The following is a 13292-nucleotide window of genomic DNA, read 5'->3' as shown; positions in this document are numbered from 1 at the left end:
ATAGTTGAGTAGATGTGATCCAAGTAAAGGGTCAAAATCATAGATAGATTCAGTAATCCAAGTTCAAATCTGGTTCACTGAAGTAACGTGTTGTCAAGTGACCCTACTGTTTCCTTGATGCTTTTCTTCTGATTCTTTTGTGATTCACTGATCCTCCCTCTCTCTACTTTATCTCTCACCTCACCCTTTTCATAAACTACACAGGGTCCTTGGGCAGTGGTGAAATTTCCAGAGCAGTTATTCTACTGAGAAGGCACAGGTAGCTTTGAGTCTTTCTGGTGAGTATTGGTTTATCAAACATAAATTTCAAACTGGTGGGTTGATGTAGTAAATAGAATATAGGTTTTGACATCAAACTCAGTTTTATTTCAGATGGGAATGGAAAGTTTATTAAATTGGTAAATGTTATATATCAAAAACTTACAGTGTACCTCATAATTTATGAAGAAACTTTAAGAGGCATTCCCTTCAGAAACAAAATCAGGGATAAAATTACTGTTAGTATTTAACAAAGTATGAGGTATCCTGCCCAATGCTATAAAGAAAGAAAAAGAAAGAAGTATATTGATTGGGGGAAAAAGAGAGAAAACCATCATTATTTGCAGATAATATAATCCTCTAGCTAGAAAAAAAACAACAATCATAAAATTATTATAATTAGTAAGATAATTCACAAGTTTGTCAGTAAGGTCAACTTACAAAAAATAAAAGCATTTTTTCCTCACCAACAGTAACCAATTATAAAGTGTATCAAAAAAAAACAAGATATCATTCAGATTACAAGCTGTTTTAGACCACAGCTTGCCCACTTTCTGGTTGGGTGTTCTCTGGCATGTTGGACAACCTTTCAGAAGCTCAATTTCCTGCATCTGAAAAATGGGAATAATAATACCCTACAGAATGTTGTGAGGAATCAGTGTATATAGAATTTAGCCCAGAACAGAGACTCAGTCTGTGGCAGCTCCTTTCCATTCTCAACATCTTTGCTGTTAAAGAAATGTTGGTTATCAGGGTTTCACTCACTGCTCCTTTTCTGCCGATTGTTGCTTAGTTTCTTGTTCCTGATGGTATCTCTTTTGGACATTATGTTGTTCAATTGACGCACGTCCTTAGTACTTTACATAATATAGTGCTTTACCTCATATTTAATTCAGTACATTACATGATATTAAAAGGGCAGAACTACCTTGGAGATAGATAGAGTCTGAATGTCTGGTCATTTTGTCCTAGGCTGTGAATTTGGTGTTCCTACTTCCATCCAGCCTCTTATCTGTTTGTGTGGCTGTCCCATTAACCTCAGTTATCAGAGCATCTAGAAATAGTGAAGTAATTCACTAAATTAGTAGTCTGTAGTTCAAAGGGCAATTGTTTTATGTAAGTGTTTTAAAAGATTCATATCCTCCCAAACGTAAGCAATTCAGTAAATCTGTCCAGTCTAAGTGTGTTATGATTAGGCTGGATTAACCTCCTTCCATTAAAAGAAAAATGCAGAACTTTGTCCTGCAGCCAAAGGGAACTGGTTAATGTCCATCAGGGATCGACAAAGTAGTTGTTTGGTCCTAGGCTGACATTTCATTTCCCAACTTCGGAGTTTGTTCATGAAATTGGTATGAGCCTTAGAGTCTGCTGAGAGTGCACAAAGAATGTGTGTGTGTTTGTGTGTGTGCATGTACTTCAGTAGGAGGGGTCTACCTATGACCTTGAAGGTTCATAGAGAGGTCATGACAGGTCACCAAGGATCATAAAAATAATTAAGAATTACAATGTGTTTATAATGCTGAGGCCCTATTCTAATTGCTTCCTCAGTCTTCATTCCTTTAATGCTCACAACAATCCCATCAGGTAGTTATGATTATTATTCCCATTTTTTTAACTTTTTATTTTATATCGGGGTATAGTTCATTAACAACGTTGTGTTAGTTTCAGGTGTACAGCAAAGTGATTCATTTATACATATATTTGTATCTATTCTTTTTCAATATTCCTATTTTATAGATGAGAATCCTGAGGCACAGAAAAGTGACTTGCCCATGGTCAAACAGAGTTGGTGTAGAAACTAAGATGGTCAGCTTCGAAATTGATACTGTTAATTACTATGCTGCCTCTTGCATAACGACGTGGGCTATGAAGCATCCAAATGGCTTTTCATTATCCCTAAAGCTGCATTCTTACATTTTTTTCAAAATTTTTTGTGGTAAAATACATATACTATAAAATTTACCATCTTAACATTTTAAGTGTACAGTTCAGTGGTATAAAGTACAGCTTTTCTTTTTAAATTTTTTTTTTCTTTTTTTTCCTCAGCTTTATTGAGGTATGACTGACAAATAAAAATGGAATATATGTATTTAGGGTGTACATTCTTCACCCAAGTAGCCTAAGTAAAGGCTGCCCAGTGAGCAGACAGCAAGATATACTCCTCCCGAACCTTGCCACTGACAGTGGAAGTCTGGCTCAACAAGGATGTCTCTCAGTCAATCTGGGTTTGAAAGTTCTGCTTATCTCTCTTATGGGAAACTGAGAAGATGTTACAGAGAAAGCAGCCACTTTGAGAGCAGCCTACTGACAAGGAGCTCAGCTGGGAAGCAAGGGCAGTGCTCCTGGGCACCTAAGATGCTGGGGCAACACTTCCATCTAAAGTCGACCTTAGGGAGGACCCACATGCCAAAAGCTATCCCAACTCAACTCTGAGTCTTCTATTGGACAAGTCCACGTGTCTTCCAACACACAAGATATGGCTGCTGACATCATTAGCTGCTGTTTGTCAATTTAAATGGCATCAGTATGCATAGGATGCATTCTATTTGTGTTGAATCTTTTATTCCTGAGGCTAGTTGCTTGTTTCTTACTTTAAAAAGTATTTCTTTGATGTGATGTAGGCCCCTAAAGAAAGTAGCTAAATAAACCATTGACTACAGAACTCAGATTCAACACAAGCATATTGTGATAATTTGCTGACCATCAATTATAGATTTTTGTCTGCCATTTGCTCTGTTGGGAGAGAGATGGAAAGGGAAAAAAACCTCTGAAAATCCATCTTAAATTCATCAGTAATTGTACCAAAGCAAATGCTGGAGGGGTATTTTCTACCCTGATCTTCAGCTTCATGAGAGACCTTTGCTTTCTTGTCTACACATTAGAAAGTGTCTTTCCTGATAGGATATTGTATCTTATGCCTTGAAGAGGGAAGGAGAAAAAAATTGTATAATAAACTAGAGTTACACACATCTAAGATGTCATTCTCAACTGTTAATTCAAGCAGGGGGCTTATCTAGATTTTTGTCTAATGGAATGAAGCATTTGATACATTGTCTATATTCAAATTGATTTCCTCTTACAAAACAGCAAGTGAAAATGACTGCTCAACATGGATTGATTGATACCATACCTCAGGAGCCACTGACGGAAAATCCCACTTGTTGAGAATCTCAAAAAAGCTTTTGTCCCACCGTGGAATCCCAGTGGGGAGATGGAGAGCAAAGGAGCTTGTTCAACTCCCGCCCCATAGAAGGGAGATAGGAGAAAGGAGATAGACCCGCTTTGTGCTCTGATAGGTTTTGCCGGGACCCTAATGGACCCTGTGCTGATAGGGGTTTCTGTTCTCTCCCTTCCTCTGCCAACATCCTCTCCTCTTAAGCCCTCCACATCCTTCTCCGTTTCTCTTTCTCTCTCTTGTCTTTACCTTTCTTCCACTGGCCCCTTTTCTCAATTTCTTCTTTTCCCTTGCCTTTTCATTTCGAGTTTTCCCTATTGTCATGATGGAGTTTAATTTGCATTTACCTAATGGATAGCCATGTTGAACGTATTTGCATGGTTTATTCGCCATCCTTATATCTTCTTTGCCCATCTTTTACAATTAGGTTGTTTGCTCTCTATTGGTAGAGTTTGAGAATTCCCTGTCTCTCTGTGTCTCTTTCTGTCTCTCTGTCTCTGTCTCTATAGATAGATACACAGATACTTAAATGGATAGATATACATATATAAAATCTATATCTATGCACTGGATCCAAGTCCTTCGGCAAATATTTGATTACAATTATTTTCTCTCATTCTGTGCTTTGTATTTTCATTTTCTTAACATTTATTTTTGAAGAACAGAAGTTGTAAATTTCGATGAAATCAGATTTATCTATTTGTTATTTCATGTTTTGTGTTTTTTGGTGTCATATCTGAAACTCTTTGACTAATCACGGTCCCAAGGATTTTTCTCCTATTATTTCCTGACAGAAGGTTTTATAGTTTTAGGTTTTACATTCATGACAATGATCTATTTTGAGTTAATTTTTGTGTATGGTGCAAGGGATGGATAAAAGTTTATTTTTTTCACATATGGATATCCAGTTTTTCCAGCACCACTTGTTAAAAAGTCTATCATTTCTTCACTGAATCACCTTTGTGCCTCTATCAAAAATCAGTGCAGCATATATGTGCAGGTCTGGATTCTCTATTCTGTTTAATTGTTCTATTTGTCTATCTTTATGCCAATACTACAGTGTTTTGATCACTGTAGTTTTATATTGAGACTTTAAAACAGGTAGTGTTAATCCTCCAACTTTGCTCTTCCTTTTGAAAGTTACTTTGTCTATTCTAAGTCCTGTGCATTGTCTTGTGAATTGTAAAGCAGCTCATCAAACTCTGCAGAAGTTTGAGTGGGATCACATTAAATTCATAGATCAATTCTGAGAAATTTGACATCTTAACAAAATTGAATCTTCTAACTCATGAACATGACATACCTCCCCATGTATCAATAATAAAGCATAATATGCTGAAAATGTTGTTTTCTTCCATCTTCAATATTAAAATGGCTACACAAAAATTCACCAATTTTGATAAGGTTTTTTTAAATGCACACTGATATGACAGCTGTCATAATATAATCTAACAAAATTGTTTCAAATGAAGTTAAAGACAACTAAGTGCTACTAGAGCCATCTTACGGAAAAAACGAACAAAACTTTTAGCCAACCCAATACTTTGCAACCTTACTAACCTCACTGATCAGTTTCAGGAGCTTTTGTAGATTCTATCATGATTTCTACGTAAATGATTATGCCATCTGCAAATAAGGACAGTTTTGCTTTTTCCTTTCTAATCTGTATTCATGTTATGTCTTTTTCTTGTTTATTGCATGGAATAGAACTTCTAGTACAATGATGAATGGAAATGATGGTCTTTTACTGGCCTTAAAAGGAAATCGTTCAGTTTCTTACTATTAATTATAATGTCAACTATAGATTTTTGGCATATGCCCTTATCAAGTTGAGGAAGTTCCCTTCTACTCCTAGTTTGCTCAATATTTCTATCAAGAATGGTTGTTGGGTTTTGGCAAATGCTTTTACTGCATGTATTGAGATGATCATATGGTACACATTTTTTGTTTAATAGATTGAATGAATTACAGTGATTGACTTTCAAATATAAAATTAAGCTTGCATTTCTGAGAAAATCTCACTTGGTCATAATATATTATCTTTTTTATATATCAGTGGATTCAAGTTGCAGAACTTTTGGAAATAATGTTTGTGTTTATGCTCATGAGAGATATTGGTCTGTACTTCTCTTATAATGTCTTTGTCTAGTTTTAATATCAGGGTAATGCTAGTCTTAAAGAATTAGTTGAGAAGTATTCTCTCGCTTCCATTTTCTGGAGGAGTTTATGTATAATTAGCATTATTTCCTCCTTAAATGTTTGGTAAAATGTACCAGTGAAGTCAACTGGGCCTGGAGTTTTCTTTGTGGGAAGGTTTTTAACTACAAGTTCAATTTCTTTTATAAATATGGGGCTATTAATGTTATCTATTTATCCTTGAATGAGACTTAGTAGTTTGTGTCCTTCAATGGATTTGTTTATTTCATCTCACCTGTCAAAATTATTGACATATAGTTCTTCATGATATTTCCTTATTACCCTTTTCAGATCTGTAGTATCTGTAGTGATGACATCTCTCTCATTCCTGATATTAATAATTTGTGTCTTCTCTTTTTTTTTTGATCAATTTGGCTAGACATTTATCAATTTTATTTCTCCTCCAAAAGAATCAGCTTTTGGTTGCATTCATTATTTTATCTATTGTTTTTATGTTTTCTATCAATATTTCATCGATTGATACTCTGATTTTTATTACTTCCTTTGTGCTGGTAACTTTGTTTTAATTTGCTCTTTTATTTTACTTTCTTATGGTAGAACCCGAGGTCATTGATTTGAAGCCTTCATTCTTTTTAATGTGAGCATTTAGTGCAATAAATTTCCCTCTAAATACTTCTTTAGTGACATTCAACAAATTTTGATATAGAGCATTTTTACTTTCATTAATTAGACTTAATGTGTAGATTGCTTTAGGCAGTGTAGACATCTTAACAATACTAAGTTTTTAAATCTACAGATACGAAATGTCTTTCCATTATTGATTTACATTTTTTAAGAGATTAAACATTTCCAAAGAGTATTTCATGTAGGGAAATGCTTTTAAATTTTAACTTTTTATATACAATGCACTGTGCAAATGTAAGGAAATGTAGATAAGTGAATGCAGAAATAAAATATCCTGCAGTTCCACAACTTATAGAAAATCAGTGTTAATCTTTTGGGGTATGTACATATCCAAAATATTTTCTATGCAGTCACACCTCTAGACATCCATTTTAAGAACTGGAGTCAATTTTAAATGCTATTTTTATAACCTGAATTGTTACTTAACAAAGATCATAAATATATCGTAGTAACGGCAAATAGAGATTTATGCCATCACTGCCAATAGCTGCAGAGTATTCCATGTTATTGTCCCACCATACTTCTTTTAATCACCCTTTATTTAAAAAGTATTTCAACTGTTCGTTTTCAAACAAAGCTGTAATGAAAACATTTTTAAAAATAGGCTGGATTTTACCTATAATAACAGATAATAGTACCTCAAATTCATTTGCCTCTGGAAACCACAAATACACACACACACACACACACACACACATAGAATGCACCACTTAACTGTGTACCCCTTTCTGGCATTTGGCTCAACTGTGCACGAGTTCAGAGAATCATCCCAATTTGTATGATCTGAGCACACACCAGTCCTATGAAAAAAGGGATTTGAATGCCCTCCACCACAGAGGAAAATAAGTAAGTACAAAGCATAAATAACCCCAATATCATTCACGCAATCATGATAGAATTAGTAGAGAGCACTAATGTATAAGAATAAAAACACAAGTGGCTTTTACTGTTTTATTTTTTTAAAACCCTCTCTTTACACCATGGTCAGGTGGGGTTTCTCCCAGAAATGCAAGGATTCTTCAGTATATGCAAATCAATCAATGTGATACACCATATTAACAAATTGAAGGAGAAAAACCATATGATCATCTCAATAGATGCAGAAGGAGTCTTTGACAAAATTCAACACCCATTTATGATAAAAATCCTCCAGAAAGTAGGCATAGAGGGAACTGACCTCAATATAATAAAGGCCATATATGACAAACCCACAGCCAACATAGTTCTCAGTGGTGAAAACCTGAAACCATTGCCTCTAAGATTAGGAACAAGACAAGGTTGTCCACTCTCACCACTATTATTCAATATAGTTTTGGAAGTTTTAGCCACAGCAATCAGAGAAGAAAAAAGAAATAAAAGGAATCCAAATCGGAAAAGAAGAAGTAAAGCGGTTTTTGTTTGCAAATGACATGATACTATACATAGAGAATCCTAAAGATGCCACCAGAAAACTTCTAAAGCTAATCAATGAATTTGGTAAAGTAGCAGGATACAAACTTAATGCACAGAAATCTCTTGCATTCCTATACATTAATGATGAAAAATCTGAAAGAGAAATTAAGGAAACACACCCATTTACCACTGCAACAAAAACAATAAAATACCTAGGAATAAACCTACCTAAGGAGACAAAACACCTGTATGCAGAAAACTATAAGACACTGATGAAAGAAATTAAAGATGATACAAACAGATGGAGAGATATACCGTGTTCTTGGATTGGAAGAATCAACATTGTGAAAATGTCTATCCTACCTAAAGCAATCTACAGATTCAATGCAATCCCTATTAAACTATCAATGGAATTTTTCACAGAACTAGAACAAAAAATTTCACACTTTGTATGGAAACACAAAAGACCCCAAATAGCCAGAACAATCTTGAGAAAGAAAAACGGAGCTGGAGGAATCAGGCTTCCAGACTTCAGACTATACTACAAAGCTACAGTAATCAAGACAGTATGGCACTGGCACCAAAACAGAAATATAGGTCAATGGAACAGGATAGACAGCCCAGAGATAAACCCACGCACATATGGTCACCTTATTTTTGATAAAGGAGACAAGAATATACAATGGAGAAAAGACAGCCTCTTCAATAAGTGGTGCTGGGAAAACTGGACAGCTACATGTAAAAGAATGAAATTAGAACACTCCTTAACACCATACACAAAAATAAACTCAAAATAGCTTAAAGACCTAAATGTAAGGCCAGACACTACCAAACTCTTAGAGGAAAACATAGGCAGAACACTCTATGACATAAATCACAACAAGATCTTTTTTGACCCACCACCTAGAGAAATGGAAATAAAAACAAAAATAAACAAATGGGACCTAATGAAACTTCAAAGCTTTTGCACAGCAAAGGAAACCATAAATAAGATGAAAAGACAACTCTCAGAATGGGAGAAAATATTTGCAAATGAAGCAACTGACAAAGGATTCATCTCCAAAATTTACAAGCAGCTCATGCAGCTCAATATCAGAAAAACAAACAACCCAATCCAAAAGTGGGCAGAAGACCTAAATAGACATTTCTCCAAAGAAGATATACAGATTGCCAACAAACACATGAAAGAATGCTCAACATCATTAATCATTAGAGAAATGCAAATCAAAACTACAATGAGATATCACCTCACACAAGGCAGAATGGCCATCATCAAAAAATCTACAAACCATAAACGCTGGAGAGGGTGTGGAGAAATGGCAACCCTCTTGCACTGTTGGTGGGAATGTAAACTGATACAGCCACTATGAAGAACAGTACGGAGGTTCCTTAAAAAACTAAAAATAGAACTACCATTCCACCCTGCAGTCCCACTACTGGGCGTATACCCTGAGAAAACCATAATTCAAAAAGAATCATGTACCACTATGTTTATTGCAGCTCTATTTACAATAGCCAGGACATGGAAGCAACGTAAGTGTCCATCAACAGACGAATGGATAAAGAAGATGTGACGCATATATACAATCGAATATTATCCATAAAAAGAAACGAAATTGAGCTATTTGCAGGGAGGTGGATGGACATAGAGTCTGTCATACAGAGTGAAGTAAGTCAGAAAGAGAAAAACGAATACCGTATGCTAACACGTATATATGGAATCTAATAAAAAAGAAAAAATAATGGTCAGGAGAACCTAGGGGCAAGACACGAATAAAGATGCAGTCCTACTAGAGAATGGACTTGAGGATATGGGAGGGGGAAGGGTAAGCTTAGACAAATTGAGAGAGTGGCATGGACATATCTACACTACCAAATGTAAAATAGATAGCTAGTGGGAAGCAGCCGCATAGCACAGGGATTTCAGCTCGGGGCTTTGTGACCACCTAGAGGGGTGGGATAGGAAGGGTGGGAGGGAGGGAGATGCAAAAGGGAAGAGATATGGGGACATATATATATGTATAACTGTTTCACTTTGTTATAAAGCAGAAACTAACACACTATTGTAAAGGACTTATACTCCAATAAAGATGTTTAAAAGAAGAAAAAAGAAAGAAAGCGATTAACCACAGAAGATTGGGAGAAAACATTTACAAAACATATATGAGAAAGGATTTGTATCCAGAACACATATAAAACTCCAGCTTTTACATATACATTATTATTTTCTATAGGCACTGTGTTGCAATTAGATCTCTAGGACTTATGTTGCATAACTGAAACTTGTACACTTTGATTAATAGCTCCCCATTTCTTCCTCCCAGAGCCCCTGGCAACCACCATTTTACTTTCAGTTTCTATAAGTTTGACTGTTTTAGGTAGTTAATAGTATTGTATACTTTATTTATTTATTTATTTATTTAATATTTGGCTGTGTTGGGTCTTTGTTGCTGCATGTGGGCTTTCTCTAGTTGCCACGAGCAGGGGCTACTGTTCGTTGAAGAGCACGGGCTCTAGGTGTGTGGGCTTCACTAGTTGTGGCACGTGGGCTCAGTAGTTGTGGCTCACGGGCTCTAGAGTGCACGCTCAGTAGTTGTGGCACATGGGCTTAGTTGCTCCACGGCATGTGGGATCTTCCCAAACCAGGGCTCGAACCTGTGTCCCCTGCATTGGCAGGTGGATTCTTAACCACTGCACCCACCAGGGAAGTTCTGTACACTTTAAAATTGCCAAAAGGGTAAACTTTATGTTAGGTGTCCTTATCATATAAACAAAGAGACAGATAAATAAATAAAAAAGGTGGGAGAGAACTTTTGGAGATGATGAATATGTTTAAGGCATTGATTGCGGTGATGGGTTCAATGGATATATACTTATCTCCAAACTTATAAAGTTGTATATATTATATATGTACAGCTTTTTATATGTCAATCATATCCCAATAAAGTGGTTTTTAAAGAAAAAGCTGCACTTTATAGCTTACTAATTCCAAGCAACAGTGGACAATAACAGGACTAGATCCTCTGATTTCATTATTATTGAATTTGACCTGTGTGTTTTCAGGACTGCTCTGAGAGAAAGGAGAGTATTCCTGAATAGATTACTGGATTTCTCTAGAATTAAAGGAAAAATCTTACAGGAGAATATACCTATTTTCTCTCACAACTTTAGATTTCCAATGAGTAATTTCATGCTAGAAATACCAAAGAATGTTATTTTCAGTTAAAAATATGTACATATGCCATTTAAAAGTATGTACACATATATACACAGTCTAAATAATCTTATATCTATATATCTATGTCACATCTATAGATATAGATATTAGATTAAGTTACTAAAAATAGAAACATAAAATCCAGGCTGCAGCATTAGGCACCATAATGTGCAGTGAACATAATACAGAGGATATTTATGTCTCATTTTATTTTATGTCATCTCATCCTGTTTACATTATTGTTTGATGTGTTCATAGGATATAGATTACCTTCAAACATTCTTGTCAATGACATTTTCTAAAGAGACGCCAACATTCTAGGAAATCACTGTTGTACTTGGAGTTGCAAGGATGTTTTAATCTGTTATGACTCTTCACCTCTTATCAAAAACTCCTAGATCTTATTGAACCAGACTGTGCAGATTCTTCTTCTGCCAATGTTTAGTTTGCAAATTTTTCCAGCCATAAAAAGTAAATTACTTCTTTAATGTGAATGAATAAATATGTATCTTTGCTTAACTTACTTAGCAGTTCTGCAATTAGTACAGACATATTCCAGTTGTAATTTTACAACCTTATCAATATTCAACAAATATTTGAATATTTGTCAATTATTTACTATGTGTAAAGCACTGTATTAGGTGCTAAAATGGGTGTTACAAAGGTGCAAACGATGTCATCCCTGGAATCAAAGACACTAGTAAGGGAGAAAACATGTATGCAAATAACTTTAGTAAAAGCACTAAATTGTAGGTGTGGCTCCAGTAAAGTACTACTGAAGTTTAGAGCAGGGATCAGGAAATGCATAATGCACGATATGGCTTTTGTTCATGGAATGGCAATAGCCACTGAGGCTGAAACGAAGGTTGTGTGAAGATGAATACATTGCCATCAGGCTAGAAATTTAGATTGGTATCGACTATGAAAAATCTTGGATATCACAATAGAAAATCTGACACAAAGAAATTAGATGTTTTTCAGTACACAAGATACTCAGTCCCTTCTGCTGCCATTGGCCACTTTCCCTCATTCACCAAAGACTTTGACTCACAGCCTTCTTCTCCATTCCAAACCTTGCCACCTTCATCATTGGTTACATCAATGTCCACAATGGACAACCCTTCTAATACACTGGCCTCTCTATTCCTTAATCTCTGTTAACTCCCCACTTTAACTCCCCACTTCCATGGCAACATTCTGGACTTTTTCATTACCAAAAACCGCTTCATCTTTGAAATCTTAAATTCATATTTCCCATTCTATCAATGGACACTCATTTTTCCAGTTCTTTCATTCTGTTGCTCTTATTACACCTGTACTTTGATGACACCAAGAGCTCTATCAGGTCGCTCCCATTACTCCCTTTTCTATGTAGCCTGGATCCTGTGGTTCATAACCTCCATATTCTTATTAGTAACTTCACTTACTTGAAACATAATTTTGTATTTACACCTCCTGGCAAAAATTGAACTTCTGGATCAATCAATTTGCTTTCTCTACATCGATACCAATGTTGCTGAAAAAAAATTCTCCAATATACAGAACAATTTCATGATACTTTCCTAATTTTCTATCCCAACTGGCGCTTCCACATTACTCAGCAAACCTTCTGTATTTCCCTGGTCTGCTGCTTTTCTCTTTTCCACCTCCAACCTATGCTCTCTTTTTCAGAATATAATCTCAACTCCTCCTTCACAGAGAAACTAGAAGCCATCTCAAGGAAATGTTCTCGATTTCCTTGTATGCCAGCTATGAACTTAATCCTCCTCCACATCCAGTATATAGTTGGTAACTGAAGCCATGAGAAAGACTAACATTGTCTAGGAGATAGTGTGTAAATTGAACATTGATTTTCAGTATTTAAGGTATATCTTGATCACCTAGGATGCTGAATTAAAATGCAGATGCTAGGATGCTGTGAGATTCTGAAATGGTAAGGGGCAATTAAATTTGCATTTCCACTGAGCACCTTAGGTCATGATGACACAAGTGATCCCAGAATCACACTTTGAAAAATAACAGTGTGGAGTGAGTATAGAACGGATCTAAGAGCAGAACCTTGAGGCATACCATCATTTAAGAGGAACCCGTATGAGTGATCCAGTAGGGAAGGGTAGAGGGGAAAACCAGGAGAGCATTATACCATAAAGAGGGGGAAAGAGGGAATTTAAAGTAGGCAGATGAGGTCAATAATGCCAAACATTCCAGAGATGTCAAAAAATAAGACTAAATAGGTCTGTTTGATTTATATTAAAAAGGTGGGGGAGATAAGTTGATGGTTTGGTAAGAAGGATTTCACTATGAGGAAAATGGTATATTGCAGTAGTTTATGGAGAGAACTGGAGATAAGGCAGCATATGCAATGAATATAGACTTTTCAAGAAATGCAAGTACAAAGTTGAAAACATT

This window comes from Pseudorca crassidens, chromosome X, assembly GCF_039906515.1.
Source record: "Pseudorca crassidens isolate mPseCra1 chromosome X, mPseCra1.hap1, whole genome shotgun sequence".
NCBI lineage: Eukaryota > Metazoa > Chordata > Mammalia > Artiodactyla > Delphinidae > Pseudorca > Pseudorca crassidens.
Note: the sequence above shows the minus strand (reverse complement) of the source record.